Source organism: Myxine glutinosa, chromosome 6 (genome assembly GCF_964187855.1).
Source record: "Myxine glutinosa chromosome 6, kmMyxGlut1.1, whole genome shotgun sequence".
Taxonomy (NCBI): Eukaryota; Metazoa; Chordata; class Myxini; order Myxiniformes; family Myxinidae; genus Myxine; species Myxine glutinosa.
This window is the reverse complement of record NC_136266.1, coordinates 45412300-45433748: the sequence shown is the minus strand read 5'-3', so window position 1 is coordinate 45433748 and position 21449 is coordinate 45412300. Positions and strand designations below refer to the sequence as shown.

The 21449-nt window shown below is 47.2% G+C and overlaps 1 long non-coding RNA gene across 3 annotated transcripts in view; it reads right to left on the bottom strand.

Moving 5' to 3' along the window:
* Nucleotides 1-21449, bottom strand: part of LOC144892586 (uncharacterized) — a 56911-nt gene that overhangs the window by 17633 nt on the left and 17829 nt on the right. For all 3 annotated transcript variants that reach the window (XR_013623785.1, XR_013623783.1, XR_013623784.1), the window contains exon 3: nt 16981-17060. This is a non-coding gene — a long non-coding RNA (uncharacterized LOC144892586). The remainder of the gene's footprint in view (nt 1-16980; nt 17061-21449) is intronic.

Below are 21449 nucleotides of genomic sequence, written 5' to 3'. Positions count from 1 at the left end.
ATGTCATAAAGTCCCCATGGGATATATAGGGTGATGTCGGTGAAGTGGTATTCCAGCCATAATTGGTTGAATCAAAATAAAATCCTTATCTGAAAATTCATATACAGGGTGAGTCAAAAGTAGCGGCCGATTTCTGTTTTTTCGGCTGTCAGATTCTTTTTGGGATGTCATGTTGTTAATAATCGTCTTGCAGATTATTAATTTTCTTAATTTATTTATTTTTGTTTGTTTGTTTTGCAGGTTATTGCTGAGAGTTTGGAAAGTTACTGAAGTTGTACCAAATTGAACCATGAATTACCTTTCAATGAATCAACGCATTGCGGCCGTGAAACATTACTACAAATGTAATGAACAACCAACGATGGCGGCACGCCGTTTGGCACAGGAATTCGATATTAAACCCACCCCAGGGAAGAAACATACGATTGATTGTTGAGAAATTTGAAGCAACAGGGTCGGTAGCAACTGCAAAGAAGTCCGGTCGTCCGAAAACGGCAACGAATGTAGCTAAGGGTTTCCCCCGTAATAATTTTCCCCCGAATAAATGGTTAGATAAACATGTCATTCATTTATTTATACCTTCTTGTACACTGCAATACAAATGGCAAACAAACAATCAACTGGCAGAAATATATATATATATATATATTGTTACGGTACCCGACGTCGGCCTATGGTTCCCCTTCGAGGGGGGATTAAGCCCCTCGTCTGTTACTGACCGACGTGGTCCCGGGGGTATGACGCCACGCCCGGTCGGCACTGGATAGGGTTTTAGGCCCACAAGTCCTATGACCTAAATACCAGCGCTTCCCGGTACGCGAAGGAACACCCCCCCGCTCACGGCCGCAGCGTAATGGATGTTGTGCCGAGCGAAGCGAACCACGGCGTGAGCCGTTTACCAAGACTAGACCCGATCCTGAAACGTTGGCCAAATCGTGCCACAGATATTCAATGAGGGAAAAGACAATGACACGGATGTGAAGAAGAGGAAGACGAAGGCAAAGAGGTTTGAACTACGACTATTATTTATTACTATTTACAGGACCAAAAGAAACCAAGGAAGAAGGAAAGATCATAAAATAATGACAGAAGGAATCAAGGAGACACAGTGAAATGCTAGCTTATCTACACAGGTTTAACTTATACCCCAAGACAGAACAAACAAAGACGGACTCACACGAATGGGGAATTTGCAGGCAGGAATGATTGGAAGGAGGAATGGGAAGGTTCAGCTGGGGCAGATGGTTCGGGCTTGATCCCGCACGGGACGTCGGGCTGGACCTCGACGGCCACCGATGCCACCCCAATCTGGCTCCCGCTGGGTAACGGGTCGAAGCTGCCTGGTGGAGTCAACGCTGCTGGTGGAGCCAAAACTGCTTGTGGAGCCAACTTCTTAACGGGCGCAACTCTCCGTGGGGATCCCTTCCTCTGCCTTTACCAAGCTCGTCTGGACTCTTCTTTCAAACGCAACCACCTTCGACTCCTTGCTCAAACGCAACCACCTTCGACTCCTTCCTCAACTCCTAGGCTTCCGCGCGCGCTTATATCGCCCTCGGGCAATCAAGCCGCCGGCCTCCAGGACACGCCCATTGGTGAGGTCGCCTCGGCCCTGATTGGTGGGCACGGGCTCTCTGGCTCCACCCTTGATGACGATCGGCGGGCCACGCCCTGGATTCGGCGGCTCCTCCCCCTTCTTCTCAGAGCCCACCTCGTGGCTAATGGAGTCGCGGTGAAAACCGCCCAGCAGCTGCGGCGAATGCAGTTGGCAATCGAGGCTTTGGGAATGGTGCTTTGGGAATAAAAGGGGATCTATCTATTTGAATTCGGTGCAATGGAGTGTCAATTAATGGAAGACAAAGCCTTAGCCTAATACACAGAATAAGGAAATAACTACCAACAAGCAGGGAATCTATGATTGGCTAAACGTGATTGTATATGGCCTAACTACGGGACGCCCTTTGACCTTTATACACAACAACTGGAGGAAGGAGGGTCCACAATAAAACAATTTAAAAAAACACAATTCTCATATCCACAACAATATAAACAGAAATCGGGTGCTACTTTTGATACCCTGTATTTGATCTATGACTGAAGTAAGTGAAGAATTAAATTTATGACAATCGGTCACGTGGTCCAGTGGCCATATCAGATTGAAAAGAAAAAAAGAAAAAATTGTTCCTCCAGAACTGCTTAACAGATCAATGTGAAACTTTATCCATATGATAGACCAGCCATGGATAATGTAGTTTGAATTGTTTATGCCTCTGCCGACAGAGTTGCCGGAGGCATGTTTTCAGGTTGTCCGTCCGGCTGTCTGTCCATCTGTCCGTCCGTGATAGGTTTTCGTTACCACGATAACTTGAGAATGGTTGAAGGGATCTTAGTCAAACTTGGTGCAGGTATGTATAATGAGGTAAAGATGAACTGATTAGATTTTGGGGTCATGTGCTCAAAGGCCAAAAGTCAGAGTTCATGTTAGGTAAAAACCCTGTTACCATGATAACTTGTGAACCAGTGATGGGATTCTGACCAAATTTGGTACACATGTAGAATGATGGAAAGATGAACTGATTATATTTTGGGGTCAAGAGGTCAAAGGTCAAAGGTCAAAGTCTATCATAGGTCTAACTTGAGAACGGCTGAAGTAATCTAATTCAAACTTGGTAGAGGTATGTATAATGATGTAAAGATTAACTGATTATATTTTAGGGGCAAAGTTCAAAGGTCAAAGGTCAAATTCTGTTATAGGTCTAACTTGAGAATGGCTGAAGTGATGTAATTCAAACTTGGTGAACATAAATATAATGATGTAAAGATTAACTGATTAGATGTTGGGGTCCTGAGGTCAATGGTCAAAGGTCATGTCAGGTAAGAATGTGATAACTTGTGAACAGCTGAAGGGATTTCACTTAAAACTTGGTACAGGTACACTACCGGTCAAAAGTTTTATAACACCTGAATTTTTCCAGTTTTTATTGAAATTTAAGCAATTCAAGTCAAGTGAATAACCTGAAATTGTACAAAGGTAAGCAGTAAACTGCTCGAGGTTTAAAAAAAAGTTTAGTTTCGCAAAAACTGGAAAATAATGCAAATTGCACAGTTATGTCGTAAAAAAAGGCCTTCTTCAGGGAACAAGTAATGGGTTAACAACTCACAGCTGTTCCGCAGCAATGTAAGTAAATTAAGCCTTGAAAGTTGATGCAAACAATTCCTACAGGTGTCCCAACCTCTGCTGATTACTTGATTAGAAACCCCCTGTCTGTATAAAAGCAGTATTGGAACAGACTGTTATTACACCCTCTGAAGCATTATTTGGACAATATTGCACTGCAGGAAGTAGTATATTGGAAACTGGAGGAAACTCGAGGGAGCGGAAGGACAAGATGGGGAGAGAAGGGGAAGCACACAAACACAACATTTGAGAGCAGGGAGATGTTCTGGAGGGATAGGGCTTAGGGGGAGGAGGCGTGGGAAGGGAGGTGGGGGGGGGGGGGGGTGGGAGAAGTATAAAACACAAGGATACCAAGGACTTCCAGGACAGAAGTTGGTATTTCAAAAAAGTGGATTTGGGGTGAAATTAGCGGGGGTAGAAAAGATCAAGGTTTTGGATGGGGGAAGATAAGAGATGGTGGTGAACAGCTGTTTTAAAGACCTGGAGGGAGGAGAGGGATTGAAGAGAGTGAGGGAGCTTGTTCCAGAGGCGGGAGAAAAGAGGAATGAAGGAGTGAAGGTGAGCAGAGAGTCTTGATTTTGGCAGTTTAACCATAAGAGGGTTGCAGGCAGATCTTGTGCGACCTGCAGGAATATTTGGGGGACAGAGCCCAGAGAGAGCTGGGGGGGGGGGGCAAGGCCAGAGAGGAGTCGGTAGAAGACGGAAAGACCACCAACCTGCCTGCGGTGAGTGAGTGAAAGGCCCTCGGAGTTAGCTTTATCGCGGGAGATTCCAATGATCCTGAACGCTTTGGTTTCAACCGTGAAGACGAGCTCGGTGTGAGGCAGGAGCACCAGCCCAGAGGGGAGAGCAGTATTCCATTGAGCTGCGGATGAAAGCCTTGTATGTGGTGAGGAGCTCAGGTGTGCCAAGGAAGGACTTCGCACGACGGAGGATGCCCAGTCGGCGACTGGCTTTGGAGGCCAGATTTGAAATGTGGTTTTCCCAGGAAAGATCATGGCAGATAGTGAGACCCAAAAGCTTGATTGACAGAACTTCTTGGAGAGGATTATTCAGAAAGTGGATGGGAGGGTTGTCCAGTCGGTCTTTTCGGAGAGACATCGTAAGAGTGTGAGATTTGTCAGGATTGAAAGACATGTTCCACTTGTTTGCCCAGTCTGTGATTTTGTCCAGGTCTGTAGAGAGTGAAGAGGCTGCAGACTGCCAATCTGAGGGATGAGGAATGGAGCGACAGAGAGTAGAGTCATCAGCAAAGAGATAGAGAGGATTTTCAAGAGAGTCAGAGAGATCATTGATGAAGACCAGAAAAAGCACAGGGCCCAGAACACTGCCTTGGGGAACTCAAATCTTTGGTTCATCACGCAGGGTTTTTGTACGCCGTCGAATAGGCGAAAGGATGGTTCCTCAGTGTGTCACACCAACTGTCAAACATGGAGGAGGAAGCGTGCTTGTCTGGGGCTCTTTTGCTGGATCCAGAGTCGGCGTCTTGCACATAGTGACTGGCATTCTGAACCAAAAGGGCTACCACAGCATTTTGCAGCGCCATGCAATACCCTCTGGTATATGCCTAGTCGGTCAGGGGTTCATCCTACAGCAAGATAATGACCCTAAACACACCTCCAGGCTATGTCAAAACTACCTTCGAGGAAAAGAACAAGATGGTAGGCTTCAAATCATGGAATGGCCAGCACAGTCTCCAGAGTTAAACCCCATAGAGCTGGTTTGGGATGAAATGGACAGAAGGGTGAAAGCAAAGCAACCGACAAGTGCAACACATTTGTGGGAACTTCTGCAACAGTGTTGGGAAGAACTTCCCGAACAATATTTGATTTCCATTGTAGTAAGAATGCCACGAGTGTGTTCGGCGGTTATATCTGCAAAAGGTGGCGACTTTGCTGAGTCAAAAATTTAAATTAAATTTTGTTAAACAAAATGATTCGATGATTTATTTTTTATCTCCAATTGTTTATTTGTTCTATGCTTAATCTCAGAGTACATTGAGACATTAAACTGCGTAAATTTCAATAAAAACTGGAAAAATTGAGGTGTTCTAAAACTTTTGACCGGTCGTGTATGTATCATGATGCAAACATTAACTTATTAAATTTTGGGGCCAAGAGGTCAAAGGTCAGAGGTCATGTCAGGTAAAAATGTGATAACTTGAGAACAGCTGAATGGATTTAAAGCAAACCTGGGACAAGTCGTTATTGTTTCCTCTTAATTCATTCAATTTAGCCTCAATGTGAACAAAAGTGATTGTTAAATATCCTCTAAGTGTGGTAATCTTCATCCTGATGAAGCAGCACTTGAATGGAAGGAAGGAAGGAATAATCAGTAAAGTTACGGATAATGGCAATGTATGTGACATAATACGGTGCGGCATGCATACGGGTATATGGGTCATAAAGCATTGGGTCATAATAGTAGTGTGTACAGTTAACCATGGTATTTTTGTTCAGAATGGGCACACGAGGTGAGACAATGCGCTCTTCCGAGTGCCGTTCTAGTTACCCAATGGCTCTGCGCGAGGGACGGGGCTTTGCAAACACTTCTGTGCATTGCCCATCTGTCTGGGCTGTAACGTTTTTTTACAATTTGAGCTTTTTTCATGAAATTTTAAACAATGCTTCATTATGAGAATGTGGAGAAGACTAATAATTTGGTCTAAAGTCATTGGCATATAAAATCATCAGTTTTCATCCAATTGATCTGATATTTTAAGAATTTGCATATTGATTCACCAATTAAAAGTTAAAAGCCGATTTTTTTTAGATCAAAAGGTCAAAGGTCATGGTTACATAAAATCGACAATTTTCACCCGATTGACCTGAAATTTTAATAATTTGTATATTGGGTCACTGAATTGGTTCACCAATCAAAAGTAAGAAGCCTATGGATTTGTTTTTAAATTTAAATGGTCAAAGGTCAAAGTTGTATAAATTTGTCAATTTTAATCTGATTGATTTTGAGCATTTAAACAGGGTTTGCATATTGAGTCACTGAAGCCAATTGCTTTTGAGGGCAAGAGGTCAAGGTCACCTAAAACGGTCAATTTTTTTTAAAGTTTTTTTCGTCATGATTAGCATATGGAAGAAGTGGATTACACAAACTGACGTTGCATTTTCAGATGCTTTCGACTTTATTTTATTTTACCAATGGGAAAACACCATTTTTACCAGTGTTTTTGGGAAGTTTGAATTGTTATTAATTTAAATATTATTCTTTTCAGTTGATTTTCAGTTGATCATATCATACAGGTGATGCTAAGAGAAAGCTATAAATTCATCAACTTGAATAGTCTGCAGAACAAAAGGTATTGGAAAGGTACAAATTTGTACTTGCAGCTTTCAAATACTTTTTCTGATTGTAGTTTTTAACTTTTTCATACCTCGGGACTAGAAAGCGACAAATATGTACCTTTCTATTATCTTGCCTGGTTATATTATCTCACTATATATGTACATATATAAATATATATATATATATATATTGTTACAGACACGACTTTGATGTTAAGGTGGGCCGAGCGGAATGGCCGTCGTGTCCGCACAAATTACCCGATTGTACTCGAACGTCGACGAAGCCGCGCTACGCTGGCTCAATAGGAAAGAGAAGACACCCGGCTGGGTTATAATGACACAATACGACACCAGGGGTTCAGTTCTCAAGACCTCCGGAGGAGGTTATATTAAGGCGGAAGGTTAGATTACAACTACAAGAGGTACATCATAGGAAGACAGGCACTTAGACACAACCTTATATTATTCCCGACAGACCACAGAGAAACAGGACAAAAACTGACTCACACGGGGATTGATGGCAAGGAAAGCGGGTATTCGATGGCCAGCACAAGGTGCACCTTGTGCTCAGGGACAGGATGGCGCGGCCCAAAAGATGCAGGAGGTCTCTCAGCGCTCGAGGTGGCGTCTTGTCGTCTCAAGCTGGGGGCGCATCTGACGTCACGTCCGGCAAGCGGCTGCGTATATCCGGCGGGGAGTGACACGCCCTCGGCTCGTTAGCTCCGCCCAGATGGAATCGGTCCGCCCTTCTTATTGGGTGCGGGGGGGGTTTACCAGGCTCCGCCCTTGACGAGGAGCTGACAGCCAGCCCCTTCGTGGTAACCCCGTGGGGCGCATGGATAATGGCGGCTAACCGAGCCGGAGGGAGGACGCACACTCCCCGCGCGCGCCGTTGTTGTAGTTGTTGTTGTAGCTGTAGTTGTTGTTGTTGTTGTTGTAGCTGTAGTTGTTGTTGTTGTTGCTGTAGTTGTTGTTGTTGTTGTTGTAATTGTTGGGGAAGAAGATGGAAGGAGGTATGGGAAAGGTCCTAAACTCACTACTGATGCCATATAATCACATTCTGGTGCAACGAAGAGTCATAATTAATGGAGACGAGGCCTTAACTGACATAGATTAAGAATAACTAGGAAGATGTCCGAAAGTTGTCTACGTGTGGTGCGGTGGACCTGGGCACGACATTTAATGGGGGAAGAAGGGGAAGGTCGGCTCTACTGATTGTTATTTACATGCAATGGGACTAGGGAATGGGGGATCGGGGAAAGTTGGGGAGTATTGGAGAAAATAGGGGAATATTTACAAGCGGATATGGAGGCCAAATTCCATATTCGCAACATTGCACCCTTCTCTACCCTCGGGGCGTCCCGACCCGATAAATTTTTACCTACTTTAGTGTGGCACGCAATGTAGTTCCCTCTACTATTAACTCTACCCTGAGTGCGACAGTTTTACAGATATTCACAAATGAGTAAATATGTCCCCCTGCGACGTTGCACCCTTCTCCTCACAGAAACACACCCACAGGATAACCGAATCCGGAAAGAATTCGCAAACTAAACATACAGCCGGTAGGGAGCATTATTTACAAGACTACGCTGCTATTTACACTACGATCCAGGACCTGTTTTTGGAGGAACACATGCAGATGTTATGCATAGAGAGAGAGCGCGCTTGCCAACATCGATACACCAACCCACGAGTGCTCTGTGGCCGACGGCCTTTAATAACGTGCAGAGCACCCTTTCCCAGCATCAAAAGCACCACCCCACCACCAATCGGTGCAGTCACCATTGTTCAATGATTAAAAATAAATGCGACAACCCCTAACCCTGCAGGTGTCTCTTGCTCTTCGTGTGGCCTTCAGTGGTGTTAATTAACAGTGGTTCACCTTTATGGCATAGGTGCCACGTTGACCCATAGGTCCATCCCCGGGTGGTGCTTGGCCGCAAACGAACTGCGGCCCATTGTGGGTGGCCACAAACATTGCGGTCCATATGGTGTATCGATCCCGGCAGCAAACAGCGAAAGTGCAGGCCCACAACTGCGCAGCCAGCACCTCTCTCTCCTCTCTCTCTACCCCAAAGCCAGATCCTCGGAGGTGGGAGACAAAAGAAGAAACAAGTGAGTAAGGTGGTAAGGGCGCAAAAGTGCACGCAATGTAAGGTGATGCACACTGGGGGCACATGGGAACCAGGTGAGACAGGTACGTTCCTATCGTACGCCCCCCCCCCCACCAGGTAACCTACATGGCCCCTCCCTTACCCCTTACTGTATCCACACAACACAACACTACCCATAAACATCTACTTTACAAATCAACAAACATCCCTACTGTCTTCCCCGTTCCTCCCATATACCAAATTCGTCTTCTCTCCCTCCTAACCAATCAAATTTGCCATTTTCAACTCTCATCAAAATATGCCATCTCCAACTCAACATCATAATTTGCCATTACCAATTCATCATCAGTCCCTCCTAGGGAGGGAGAGATGGAATCACCCCAATGTCTCATCCACGTCGTGATGCGTCTCACAAATCCACAGCAATCTCATTTCCTGCACACAGAACAAAGAAAACACAGGTGTGGAGTCATCATCATCACCACAGGCAAGTGGCTGCGTATGGTGCGACAGGTTCATTAATCCTAACTATCTCCTAAATGACTTTAACAACTTTACACTACCCGGGGTCTCTCTCCGGCCAAATCATTGGCCCTCTTACACTATGGGTTCTAAAAACCAATTCCCATTGGCCAAACTGTGGTGCTCTTCAATTTGGGGTCTCACTCCCCCGATTCATCTCCCGGTGCCCTCGCACAATTTCTGGGCTGCGGCGTGTACCTCTCCCAGTGGGTCTACCCACCTGCACACCTCCACCACTGCAGTTGCCTCCGAGCTTACCTGCTCCTTGCCCTAACCTAACTACCTGGGGAAGGCCCTCTGGCACTCTCCCCACTCGGTGCCCTCTCTGGCACTGGGCTACCCGGGTCCATCCTCCGGATCCTCGGGCCCCATCCACAACAACTACTACCGGCTCCCAGAGCCCACCTGCGGCCTCACCTGGCCGACATCCTCACAGTGGTGGAGCGCCCAACCAACTACACACACTAACAGGCTACACGCCCAGCCATTTCCACAACACTAATGCACCCATTCACAACACCATTCTGCAACCGCACCACAAATGCCAATATCCAACCACAATTTACCTGCACCCTCTACCTAACACTTACACTACCCGCCCCGGGTGCTCGTGAAAGGGGTCCACTCTTCCCCCATCCACACCTTCGCACCATGCACACCACTCCGTACCACTCACTCCAACTCTCTCCACACACCTGTACCTGCACACCTGTGCTCTCACACCTGGTGCCACCTGCACCCTTCTCTCCCCAAGCGCATTCGCGCTGATCCACACACTCACTACTCATACACTGCTCCACACACCTGTCCAGTTGCACACCTGTGCAATCACACCTGTACAATTGCACACCTGTGCAATCACACCTGTTCAATTCTCACCTGTTCAATCCTCACACACACGGCATCATCTCAGCTAACTACTCCCCTCTGAAACTTGCGCTTCCCAGTCGTCCCTTTAAACTATTGCGCTCCCACGTCATTATCATCCACACTAATCTACCTGCGTCCCCACTACAGGTATCAGTCACTAACTAAACTTAACGTCACCTAATGTCATCTTCTAGATCCCTACACACAATATCCTAACCCACCCGGGCTAGTTTTCACTGCCATACACCCCATAAGCTATTGCTCCTTTGCCCCCCATCATGGGAAGGATGGTGGATTTGCCATCCCACCACATCGGGGGTCTCTCACTACCAATTTTGCACATCAAATTTCAACAAATCAAAAATTTGCCAATCATCTGCCAATCACTGTACCATTACCAATCATCACTCTGCCAATCCTTTGCCAATCATCAAATTTTGCTTTTCTCTAATTTTGGGTCCAAAACACTAACCTCATCACCCAGTCGACTCACTAATACCTCTCGGTGCGCCAATTCCTGTCCAAAGCCCGGCTTCGTAAAGCCAAGCAATGGATGCTGGTTGTTTTGTGCCAGCGGCTGGATACGTCCGGCACTCGGTGCAGGGAAGGAGGTTTACCCGGCCCGAGATCCCACGCACCTTCTCGGCACGGAACCATCCAATGTCCCGATCTCGACCTGCCGGAATTCCTCAACAAAAAGTGGTCGCCATGACGACTCTTTCTATCGGGCCGCCCGCTCCGCCTAGTGGAGCACGGACGTTCAAAGCGAGGCCCAGCACGGATCGCGCACGGCGGTCCTTTCGAACCCGCCGTGGCTCGGATCCCCGCTGGTTCTCGCGGCACGCGAAACCCGGCACGCACCGAGGGCCCGCTTCGGCTAAAAGTCGACCTAACCTTTAACCCGGTTACCGTCGATGCTTCACCTGCTTGCTTACACCCCGCAGCCCGTTCCTTGCTCACACATCCAGCTGTGCCCATGCTCCTCGTACCCTTCCTTACACACCCAGGTACACCCATTCCACTCACAGCCTTGGTCACACACCTGACCACTGAACACTTTGGCACACATTCGTTGCTCGCACACCTCACCAACACACCCCTTCGCGCCCCCTCCTCGGCCACCCCCCCCGTGACAATCACAGGTGTGCCCTCACTCGCACACCCAACCATGTGCCTCACCACCAATTCCAGCGTGCATTCCCACTCACGCTCTACCATTCCAGGTGTGCATCCTTCCATCCCAGGTGTACATCCTCGCTCACCTGTCACAACTAACTCACGCTCCATGTCACTCTCACTACTTTCACCTCCATTCCTGACAGCGCACTCACCCTTCCTCTTGACAGCACACTCTTTCCCCATGCACCTGTCCGTCACACACCTTTCTCGCGCACACTCTTGCGCACACTCTCCCGTCACACCCTCTGTAACACTCACCACAGGTGGACACTCTTCCTTACTTCTGACAGCGCACTCTTTCCTCATGCACCTGTCCGTCACACACCTTCCTCGCGCACACTCTCCCGTCACACCCTCTGTAACACTCACCACAGGTGTGCATTCTTCCTTGCCTTTGACAGCGCACTCTTTCCCCATGCACCTGTCCGTCACACACCTTTCTCGCGTACACTCTCCCGTTACACCCTCTGTAACACTCACCACAGGTGGACACTCTTCCTTACTTCTGACAGCGCACTCTTTCCTCATGCACCTGTCCGTCACACACCTTTCTCGCGCACACTCTCCCATTACACCCTCTGTAACACTCACCACACCACGCTTCCATGTGCTCCCTCGCACACGCGCTACGACCGACTCACTCTCGCCAGCACCCTCACTCCTTGGCACGCACTTTTTCCTCACACACCCCAGAGTCGGACTTTCTCGCACACCTCCTCTTTCGCACACCAGACCTGTCGCACACTTCACCAACGGCCTCTCACGAACACCCGGGTCTATCTCGACCCCCAAGCCTCTTAAATCACCTGGCGCATCATACGCACGACCATATTGGTCACCACTTACACCGGGTCCTCTTCCTCTTCGCTTCTCCTCCATCACCTGCGAATCCCTCATCCGGTTAATGAGCACATCATCACGATCCAAACACAGACTTTGGACCAATTCTTTTATCTCCTCTTTTATCTCTTTCTTATCCCCTCTCCGTCGCTTCTTAATTTCGCTCATCCCTTCTTCCACTTCTTCTAATTTGTGCTTCACCTCTTTTATTCCCCGGTACGTCTCCTCAAGCTCATCCTCTAAGGCTACCTTGACCGTTTCCAGGTGCGTCCTCACCTGCCGGTCCTTCGTCTCCATTACCTCTATCACCTCGTCCAACCTCGTTGTCAGTCCCTCACGTACCATCTGACATTGCCTCTGTGTCGCTATCAAGTCGTTTTTAATTTCTTTTTGTGTCGCCTTTAAACCTCCTAATACCGCAGTGTTCCTTTGAACCTGCTCCACTAACTCCGTCTGTCCCACCGTCAGCTGCTCCACCTCCTGCGTCAGGTCCTCTATGCCCCCTTGTAACTTTACAGTCCCCTTTCTCACCTCCTTCTCCATGTGCTCCTTACAGTGCCTCACCTCCTCGCGCACTCCTCCGACCTCCTCACTCACTCCTCTTCTGATCTCCTCTCCCATCACTTGCATCTCCTGCCCAGATGCCACCCTCATCTGCTCCATTTCCTCCCTGTGAGCATCCAGTTTGGTTTCTACCCCCATTCTGACCCCCTCTATCTGCTGCTCCATTTGTTTAACTTCCCTTTCCGCTTGGTCCCTCATGTCCCTCAATTTGCCTTCCATACTGTTTTCTAACCCCTCTAACCCATTTTTCACTCCCTCTATCTGATTCTCCTGGGCAGCCATTCTATTTTCTACCCCCTCTAACCCATGTTTCACCTCTTTTATCCCGTTGTCTAACCCCTCAAAATTATTGTCTAACTTCCCAATTTTCTTGTCTAACTCCTCAAAATTATTGTCTAACTTCCCAATTTTCTTGTCTAACTCCTCAAAATTATTGTCTAACTTCTCACCGGTACCCCTCATTTGGCCCTCTAATCGCCCACTATCAACCCTCATTTGCTCACCCAATCGCTCAATCTGGCTTCCCATACTCATCTGTACAGCTGCCTGTAGCTGCGCAATGAGGGCCTGCATGTCAATCGGCTGCATGTTAAAGCCCGCTGATACAGCCGGCTCGGCTACCGCACGCTCGTGCGAGGCGCCTTTTTGCGCGCCCGCTACTTCGTGCGTGACGGCGCTATTTTGCGAACCTGCCGCCCTCACTGCTTCGCTCTCCTCTTGTCCCTCAATTTGGTCCTGGGTCGACCCTACCTCACTCTCCTTTACCGGACCCCAGCCGTCTTGATCCGCCATAGCGCGACTTGCAAAATTCGAGTTTCGTAAAACAAAACAAATTTCGGTCGCTCCAAATTTTGACCAAATTTTTTTTTTCCTCTATTCGTTTTTTTTTTTCAAAATTTGGTCGGGCCTCGAATCCCACTCCTGACACCAATTGTTACAGACACGACTTTGATGTTAAGGTGGGCCGAGCGGAATGGCCGTCGTGTCCGCACAAATTACCCGATTGTACTCGAACGTCGACGAAGCCGCGCTACGCTGGCTCAATAGGAAAGAGAAGACACCCGGCTGGGTTATAATGACACAATACGACACCAGGGGTTCAGTTCTCAAGACCTCCGGAGGAGGTTATATTAAGGCGGAAGGTTAGATTACAACTACAAGAGGTACATCATAGGAAGACAGGCACTTAGACACAACCTTATATTATTCCCGACAGACCACAGAGAAACAGGACAAAAACTGACTCACACGGGGATTGATGGCAAGGAAAGCGGGTATTCGATGGCCAGCACAAGGTGCACCTTGTGCTCAGGGACAGGATGGCGCGGCCCAAAAGATGCAGGAGGTCTCTCAGCGCTCGAGGTGGCGTCTTGTCGTCTCAAGCTGGGGGCGCATCTGACGTCACGTCCGGCAAGCGGCTGCGTATATCCGGCGGGGAGTGACACGCCCTCGGCTCGTTAGCTCCGCCCAGATGGAATCGGTCCGCCCTTCTTATTGGGTGCGGGGGGGGGTTTACCAGGCTCCGCCCTTGACGAGGAGCTGACAGCCAGCCCCTTCGTGGTAACCCCGTGGGGCGCATGGATAATGGCGGCTAACCGAGCCGGAGGGAGGACGCACACTCCCCGCGCGCGCCGTTGTTGTAGTTGTTGTTGTAGCTGTAGTTGTTGTTGTTGTTGTTGTAGCTGTAGTTGTTGTTGTTGTTGCTGTAGTTGTTGTTGTTGTTGTTGTAATTGTTGGGGAAGAAGATGGAAGGAGGTATGGGAAAGGTCCTAAACTCACTACTGATGCCATATAATCACATTCTGGTGCAACGAAGAGTCATAATTAATGGAGACGAGGCCTTAACTGACATAGATTAAGAATAACTAGGAAGATGTCCGAAAGTTGTCTACGTGTGGTGCGGTGGACCTGGGCACGACATTTAATGGGGGAAGAAGGGGAAGGTCGGCTCTACTGATTGTTATTTACATGCAATGGGACTAGGGAATGGGGGATCGGGGAAAGTTGGGGAGTATTGGAGAAAATAGGGGAATATTTACAAGCGGATATGGAGGCCAAATTCCATATTCGCAACAATATATATATATATACATACAGGTATATATATGTTGTTGCGGATCGCCCGAAGCCCGTTCCCGTTACAAAGGGGGGATTAAACCCCTTTCCCCCCCCCCACCCCCCCGGGTCTTCGTGTCCACGAGGCCGAATCACCACTTCCGGAGCAAGCGTGAAAAAGGGTATCGGGTCAACATCGCACGTACCTTTAACCCACCCTGCTACAAAAGCGGGGACCGAACCCCACACAAGGCACGCTTAATCGAGTACGCCCGAGCGGTATGCGTATCACGTGACTCGTGCCGTTACTTTTATGGAACCCGATTCGAGCGGTTCTAGTCGTACCATGCGAGGCCAATCAATGGAAGGGACGGGAACGGTCAAATAAGAGGAATAACGCCATTTATTATTTATGTACAATGATTCACAGAAGGAAAGGGGACACAGAGCAGAAGCTTAATCAATCTTAACATATCCAGACACAGGGCCCACTCACGCACACGGGGAGAAGAAAAGAAGAAGTCCGCGCACCAAACGCGCTTTGCCGTCAGTCGCTCCAGGGCAGCTCACCCTGCGTGGCTCTCTGGCGGTCACGGCACATATGCAGGCGAAGGCAGGCAGGAGGAGATCGCGCGTCTGTGGCCCGGCATGGGTCGTCCTCTCAAGCGCACGATTAATACAGTGCAGAGTGCAGGGCACAGGGCACGGGGCAAGTTCGTGTACAATCACGATAACCAACAATTCAATGCACTCGTTCTGTGGCGCGTTCTCAAGCTCAACTCAACTCCACTCACTCTCACAGGGGTTCCGACTCAACTGAACTGACGTGCAAGTCATCTGAGGTGGGGGGGGGGGGGGCTCGGAGCAGGGTTTTATGGTCCGCCCCGGCCTTATTCGAATGTTCCAAGCCCCACCTCCCGTTGCCGTGGTTAGCCACTCCCCTCGAGCTCTGATTGGTGGCTCATGCTTACCGCCACCCCCCCCCCCCCCCTGCAGCGCCTCCCTTCGGCCTCACCAGACTTGTTCAGGCCTGCCACGTGGCATGCTTGCGCCAAAAGACCACCCTACTCATGGGCCTGCTCAATGCAAAACTAACACAGGAAAGGACTACGCTTACATTCACGAAGAAATAACTAAACTATCGCGAGGCTTCATGTTGTGGTGCGTCTACCTACGAGGGGGATTATCCTTTATTCCAAAACCGTAACAATATATACGCAAGTATATATATATATATATATATATATATATATATATATATATATATATATATATATATATATATATATATATATATATATATATATATATATATATATAGCAATACCCCGGCCTACGTCATTAATTGGTTCCATAAGCCGTGACGTAACTCGGTTTTTGACGTAAACCGGGCGTAATGCCTTAAAAATGCCTTAAAATGAAGACGTAGCTTCGGAAAATGAAAAGCGCTTTTTCAGTGACATATGCGAGAATACGTTCCCTATCATGAATGATGATCGATACCGTCGACCGTGGCAGCCCTAAGTCATGCGCTATCACCGACACTTTTTCACCTTTTTCATACCTTTTAATCAGATTTAACTTATCTTCCATCATAACTACATTACGCTTGGAAACACCAGCACTATCCTTCTTAGGACCCATGGCTAACACAGACACAGTAAAGGAATAATCACAAAAATAACAGCGGAAGGCAAAGCAAGCACGCGACCACAGCACAGGACAAAATGCATATGGCGTCGCCTTTGTTTTGAATGAGAACCAGCAGCTACGCGTACGTATACTGTACTTACATTTTAAAATATTTTTAATGTGCTTTTTATTGTATTTTAACTTGTTTTTTAGCTTCTTTTATTGTTAATTTTTATGTACTATTTTATTTATTTTAAATATATTTTTAAGGAAAAATTAATTTTTTTCACGTCCTCCTATTATGATGTAGGAGTGACGGAAAGTCGCACATAATGACGTTCGCTGAACTGAAATTTACTCTAGATGAGTGGCATAAAGTCGGATTTGACGTAGGTCGAAATGGCGTAAAACGGGGTATTGCTGCATATATATATATATATATATATATATATATATATATATATATATATATACATACACAAATATATATTTTTAGCTTACTCCAAGCTCGGGGTACACATACAATTCTCTGTGGGGGGGGGGGGGGGGGGGGGTGGGGGTAACATATCTGGTTGTTCTGCTTTTGTTTTCCTTGTGTAGCCCCCACCTCGAGTGGCCTTCTGGTTTTGTGGCCGGCAATATCCCATTAAAAAATAGTAATAATTCCAAAAAGGAAAAGTATATACACATTTGGTTATCTCTATATTCACGTAAATGCTTTGCCTACCTTGTGAGACTTTTTACAGCAACAGCAGCAGCAGCAGCCTCTCAAGCACATGGGCAAAATAATCAGAAGGAGCACAGTTCCTGCAAACAAACACCACCGGTAATCGATTATGGGTTAGTTTAATTCATATTTCTGAATCAAATACATTTATTTTCTTGTCAATCAGTTGCCACCACTGTGATGTCAATTATATAGATATGACAAATGCTGACAAATTAGATATAGATATGTCAACTATAAAATACAAACTGCTGTTTGCATGAGTTAGAGTAAACTTTTACTCTGCATCTCCTGCCTTAAAATGCGGAAACTCCCAGCACTCAAAATGGTCGAGCTGAGACCTTCACTGGGGAGTTGTGGCCTGTTCTAAGGATGAGATGCCTGGTGTCACCACTGTTATAACTTGAAGATATAGCATAATCATGAAACAAATGTCATGGATCAGAGGAGATGAAGGAGAACAAAATATTTACAGTTTAAAGCAGACTCAACTTCTATCGTGACAACAAGCAGCAATGTTGCTTGTGTTAGGGAATTTATATTCTGAAACATTATTCAGCTGGGGCCAAGTGAAGTGTGGTCGAGGCCGTTTATTCCTAGTATAAAGTCTGGTGTTGGCTTCACGGTTAAGATGGCTTGCTTGAGATTTTATAAGATCCTGAGTTTGAGCCCCTTTCATATTATTGAATTAATACCAGGTGAGTCGATTCAGCAAAATGAGTACAACATGACTGGTTATAGAGAGGCATTGCAACAGTGGCAACAGTGCCCTGAGAGAATGATGCAACCAGCAGCCACAGGCTGCACACAAACCTCCATTCCTGGTAGGTGAAACACCCTGCAACTCATGCCTGCAGAAAACGGATTTTTTGGAACGGTGGCCGCATTTCCACCAATCATCACATAACCTTGTCTTAAAAACATATCCATGGGGAGGCGCATTTGTTGAAAGTTTAGTATCAATTGCTCAAGTGGTTGCAGAGAAAAAAACTAATTTTAAAATGAATAAAAGTGAAAAAGTGAGAGCTTCGGCTGATGTTCCACAATATAGTCAAGGATGCTTGTCGATGCCGATTACTAGTATCTTATACATAAAGCTCATTCTAACCACTGACTCACTCACTGACTGACTGATATTAATGTTCGGTACCTTCCTGGTGTCATAGAAAGCTGAAATTTGGTGTGGCGATGGATATTAAAGCCAATGCACCAGGAAAATCCATAGAACCGTCGGAAAGCATCAGTAAATGTAAAATTTGAAGTAAAAAAAAACAACCCTAGTGCATTGTGCATTGGCCTCGTCCTGGAGGTGGGGTTGCTATCTTTATAAAAAACTCTCTTCCTCACTCGCCCTCCACTGCCCTCTCTCCACCTCACCCCCAGGAATACCTTTGGCTACGGCTTCCCCTTCGCTCCCACCTTTTGTTCATATGTGTGTTGTACCGTCCACCAAACAGCGATGACTCCATCTACATCTCACTGTCTGATAATATGGACCAACTTCTATCTACCCATCCCAACTCTCTCTTCCTCATATGTGGTGATTTCAATTGTCACCATGCCAGTTGGCTGGGTGTGGGTTCCTCTCTCACCAGTCATGGCACCTCAGCAAAGGACTTCTGCGACTCACTGGGACTGACACAATCTGTCAATTTCCCGACCCGGATCTCAGTCAACGGAGCATCTTCTCTTCTGGATTTGGTTATGACAAACTTCCCTGAAAATGTCTGCTGCTCTTCTTCTGCTCCAATCGGCTCATCTGATCATGTGCTTGTCAAAGTGGACATCTCTCTGACCATTCTCAGAGAGCCTCCTCAGCGTCGACGAGTCTGGCATTTCACTCAGGCCAACTGGCACGGTCTTCAAGCAGCCATCAATCATCTGGACTGGTCTCCCATCTCTACCGCCTCTGACATCAACTCATCCTGGGAATTCTTTCAAAGTAAATTGCTCTCTCTCATGCACAGATTTATACCATCTCGTCTTCAGTTGTCATACCCTTCCTCCCGTCCATGGTACACGGAATCTTGTGGTGAGGCTGTTTTTTTTTTGTTTTTTTTTGGAACGGTTGCCCTGAAACAACTTGCTTTCGTCTCCTGGAAAGCAAATCCAACGGAAGGAAATCTCATTTCCTTTCACAAAGCCCGAAACAAGTGTGTGTCCACCCTCAGGAGAGCCAGGAAACAATATCTCACCATTCTCAAGACCGAACTCTCTTATCTGTCTCCCTCTTCCAAATCCTGATGGCGTCTGGTCAAATCTGTTTCTGGTGTTTGTTCCCCCTCCATCCCCTCCCTCACCTCAAACGGCTTAACGGCTTACTCCGCATGTGAAAAAGCTGAATGCCTCAACTCTGTGTTTGCCTCTAAATCTTGTGTCCCAAACCCATCCCTCTCTGTACCCACCATACCCAGTCATACCCAGCTGCTCCTGGACTCTGTGTCCTTTCCTCCTGACAAGGTGGAAAAGTTTCTGTCAACCCTCGACTCTGATTCTGCAACTGGTCCTGACAGCATCAGCCCACGGGTCCTAAAATCATGTTCTTCTGCTCTTTCACTCCCTCTTTCTGTTCTCTTCACCCTCTCTTTTGCTCAAGGTCATCTGCCATCTGCTTGGAAATCAGCCAACATCACCGCTTTGCACAAAAAAGGTGCAAAAACAGATCCCAGCAACTACAGACCAATCAGCCTTCTCCCAATTATCAGCAAAGTCATGGAATCCATCATTGCTTCAGATATGAAATCTTTCCTCTTCTCCAATGGCTTGATCTCTGATCATCAATTTGGTTTCAGACCAGGTCACTCTACTCTGGACATGCTGCTTCTGCTTTCTCAACAATGGATGGAGGTCCTCAACGCCAAACAGGAAATTAGAGCTGTCTCCCTTGACATTTCACGTGCCTTCGATACAGTCTGGCACCCTGCTCTGCTCACCAAACTCTCCTCCTTTGGTATCCATGGAAATCTCCACGCATGGCTGGCGGACTTCCTCTCTGGTCGTAGTCAACGTGTGGCCCTGAATGGGTTTCTCTCATCTCCTCTTCCTGTTCAGGCTGGAGTTCCCCAAGGTAGTGTTCTGGGCCCTGTGCTTTTTCTGGTCTTCATCAATGATCTCTCTGACTCTCTTGAAAATCCTCTCTATCTCTTTGCTGACGACTCTACTCTCTGTCGCTCCATACCTCATCCCTCAGATCGGCAGTCTGCAGCCTCCTCACTCTCTGCAGACCTGGATAAAATCACAGACTGGTCAAACAAGTGGAACATGTCTTTCAATCCTGACAAATCTCACACTCTTACAATGTCTCTCCGAAAGGACCGACTGGACAACCCTCCCATCTACTTTCTCAACAATCCTCTCCAAGAAGTTCTGTCGCTCAAGCTTTTGGGTCTCACTATCTGCCATGATCTTTCTTGGGAAAACCACATTTCCAAGCTGGCCTCCAAAGCCAGTCGCCGACTGGGCATCCTCCGTCGTGCGAAGTCCTTCCTTGGCACACCTGAGCTCCTCACCACATACAAGGCTTTCATCCGCAGCTCAATGGAATACTGTTCCCCCCCTCTGGGCTGGTGCTCCTGCCTCACACCTTGCTCGGCTTCACGCTGTTGAGGCCAAAGCTTTCAGAATCATTGTAATCTCCTGTGATGTAGGCAACACCGAGGGCCTTTCACTCACTCACCGCAGGCAGGTTGGTGGTCTTTCTGTCTTCTACCGACTCCTCTCCGGCCTTGCTCCCCCAGCTCTCTCTGTGCTCTGTCCCCCCAATATTCCTTCAGGTCGCACAAGATCTGCCTGCAACCCTCTTATGGTTAAACTGCCAAAGTCTAGGCTCTCTGCTCCCCTTTTCTCCCGCCTCTGGAACAAACTCCCCCACTCCCTTCAATCCCACTCCTCCCTCCAGGTCTTTAAAACAGTTGTTCACCACCATCTCTTATCTTCCCCCATCGAAAACCTTGATCTTTTCTACCCCCGGTAATTCACCCCAGAGTCCTTGCAGTGTTCATATATTTTATTCCTCTCCCACCTCCCCCCAAGTCCTCCCGATGTCCCTGCTCTCAAATGTTGTGTTTGTGTCCTTCCCCCTCTTCCCCCTCTCTTTTGTGTCCTTCCCCCTCTCTCCCCATCTTGTCTGCCGCTCCCCTTGTTTTTTGTGTTTTGTGTGTCGGTTTGTCTTTTTGTGTGATTAATGTTAGCTCTTTCACGAGCCTCGATCTTGTATACAAAAAAAAAAACAAAAAAAAAAAACAACAACCCATAAACGCGTCCATGAAAAAAATTGAAAAATAAAACTCAATCGATATCTACCAGGAGGTCGGTGATGCTTGCCTATAATCAGAAAGCTTCTATTTATTATGTGCCTATGTCTGAAGCACGGTTTGTTATTGCTTGCAATGTGTAAACATACTACACGAGCATTATATATTGTTGCGAATATGGAATTTGGCCTCCATATCCGCTTGTAAATATTCCCC